Source organism: Ascidiella aspersa, chromosome 8 (genome assembly GCF_963924565.1).
Source record: "Ascidiella aspersa chromosome 8, kaAscAspe10.2, whole genome shotgun sequence".
NCBI classification, from domain to species: Eukaryota; Metazoa; Chordata; class Ascidiacea; order Phlebobranchia; family Ascidiidae; genus Ascidiella; species Ascidiella aspersa.
In genome coordinates, this window is record NC_139454.1 from 24,174,588 (window position 1) to 24,177,784 (window position 3,197).

The following is a 3,197-nucleotide window of genomic DNA, read 5'->3' on the forward strand; positions in this document are numbered from 1 at the left end:
CCACAATAGAACAGCTTCCAGCATTATTGCTTGCAGTGAACACGAAATCTCCGTTGTGTGACAAGGCGACAGGATTGATGACGTAAGTAAAGCTCGTTCCAACGAAATTACTTTCAACGTTGGTGTTTGTTCCACCATGAGCAACAACCACTTTCAGAGGTTCGTTGTAAAAGCCAGAGATGGTTCCTGTAAATGTCAAACTGCTTCCCAATGTTGGTGTGCTGGTTGATGACGTCACAGTCAAGTTGCGGGGAACTGCGTCGTTTAAATAGTATTTCATCATAATAAAGTTTCTCTTTACCATAATTTTTGTTTTTATTTTCTATGATATGGAATTGACGAACAGAATGTATTTTAAATGGACTGTAAAACTCAGGGCAATCCAAATTTGCCCTTGCAGAATCGATGGCATTCGAAAAATGAATCTTAACTACCATCGCTTCAAAAAACGTCTATATCATACATCAGAGGTTCCCAAACTGTTTAACGTGCGACATAAATTTAAATTTAGGGAACACCCGAGACCCAATTAAGACACGGAAACATACTATAAATTATACTGATTTACATTGAATTTGGTCTAAAACAAATATTTCCCTTTAATGAACAATAACGGTATTTCAATACATACATGATTTATTAAAGAAAGAGACTTGAATACCCCAAAACTATTAATGATGCAACAATTCAGTTCATAAAGACGAAACCAAAGAAGTGTGTTTAATGCAATTATATATAAATTTACAACAGTCAAATATTTGTCAAATTTAAATTGAACCTGCGCGACCCAAATTTACCCTTAGCGACCCTTCTATTTGGATGAGGGCCGAAAGCAGTGGTCGGCAAACTGTGTGCCGCGCTCGAAATGCGGGCCGAAGAGCCATTTATAGTCGGCCGCGAGTTACCTATTAATAGCTTAGTGTTATCATGTAGTCGTGGGCAGCGTGATAGCCGTACATTCATTGTACTTTATTTTAAAAGTCGATGTGTCATAGAATTTTTAAATTGGCTCAGCTTGAAAAGGCCCACGTACCAAATGTGATCCTGTGAGCCTGTGGATTGTGTCAAACTATATTTTTTGTCAACTTTAACTATATGTAAACCCAAAATTTTTCGCGCATCGCGCGTATATCCTTCGTTCTGTAGCAGGGGCGGTCAACTTCTCCAGTCGGCGGGCCCGATGTGGGAAACTGAAGTACTTGGCGGGCCGGATTCCTGATCGATATATTAATACTACTGCCATGACCTACATGTTTTGTCGCATGATGGCGGCTAATGTTCTGCTCTTTAAACACGACAATACTTTCATTGCCCTGCAAACAACTAATATTTTATTGCTGACTTGAAAAGGAACTTCGGCATCCAATATTTATTAAACTTTACGTTTCTCGGCACAATCCAAGGAATAATATTGATTTAAACTCTAAATCTAAATTTGGAACACAATAAGATCTAAAAATCAACAATACCTAAGGCAGAAAATCAATAATACCATAGTATTAACACCAACGACATAATAAAGCCAAACACGCAGTAATATCTACGACAGAATAATAACTACATCGTCTAAATAAGATACCAATCTGTCGAAGTAAGTCCTAAATTCTTTGGAACAAGGCCTCTATGACCAAAATCACGCCTTAAACTGTGGGAGAAGGTATGGGACGATGGGGGCCATGGAATTGGCCGTTTTGGTTTTAAATTTTGGGCGCCCTGGTTTGAAGCCCCTGTTTTGACACCTGATTATCTGGCCCTGTTTGGGGTAATTGGTGGCTGGTGGGTAATGAGTGGGGTTAGAAAATGGGTTAGGGTTGAAATTATTAGTGGAGTTAGTGATGTACTTAGGGGTGAGGTTTGGGGTTAGGTAAAATGTTTTATAGGCCTGATTTAGGTATTATTCCGACGGGTTTATGACTTATTCCGATTTAGACGGTTATAGGACTATTTGATATTAATACTATTTTGGTCTTATTCCGTACCGGTAATGTGTGCTATAGTTTTATTTCCGAACTGTGTGATATTGATGTTGTTCTTATTTCGATGTTATGGCTTGAGTCCTCTAATTTTAACCCAAAACAAAACCTAAAGAATAACTAACAATCATTATTATTTGACGTAGTAAGAAAGTAATTGGGGATTGCGGTAAACTGTGGCCGCGGGTCCCATTATCATGTAAAACCGGAAACTGCGGGCTTCTCAAAATCCTATCGCGGGCCTGATCCGGCCCGCGGGCCGTATGTTGGCCGCCCCTGTTCTATAGTATGTTTTTCATAAGGCATGGCATTGTTTTTGCAATCAAGACGCTGTGTACTATTTCACCTTAAAATCGAATATCCTGAATCCGCCACTGTTTTCATAGTGGTTTTATGTCGTAAGCCGTTAATAGCTCTGAAAACAGTACTTTGGGCCGTTACAAAAAAATTTGCCGACCGCTGGACTAAAGGCTACTTTATTTAGAACCACTGTCGAATACAGAAATAATTAGTTTGCAAGCCGTCAGCATATTCTTCCGGACCATCTTAAATCAAGCTAGTCAATAACTTTAAACTAAATGAATATGTTGCTGCTCCCAGCCACTGTTTCAATTCTACAATTGTCATTTCGGCAAAATTTAATTAAAGTTTTATTAATTTCTCATCAAAACTGTTTTATTATTTTCCAGTAGTAATGTTGTTAAATTACACTCACAAATTCCAAAATAGATTGTGTAACAGATACTTTTCTTTCAAGTTTGTACAGTTAGACCGATCAGACCAATTCACCTTGATATTCGCATATGTAGTACAATATTCCAGTGCACAACGCATCTCCCCACTTCCAAGTGTAAGTAAAACTGCCTGATGAGCCGGATCGTGTTCCAGCAAACACCATACAAGTTCCACTGCCTGAAGGTCCACTTCCACTTGTCCATCCATTGTATCCCGTTGTTGACCAAATGCTGCCTGATTAAACGAGTTGTGTTTGTTTTGTTTTTGACAGAATAATGTTTTCAAAGAGAAAACGTTGACACCCATGAACTCTTATCACAATGACTTTGTTAGTTTGCTAAGCCAAAATAAACACAATTGAAAGAAAAGCAAATTCCCCTTTTGCAGAGCGACAGGTAGCATTAGGATTATCACACTTTTTTCTGGAGAACTGTAATGCCTGACTTTTGCGGCCGGGCATGATTTTTTCATACCTCATAAAATAGTTTA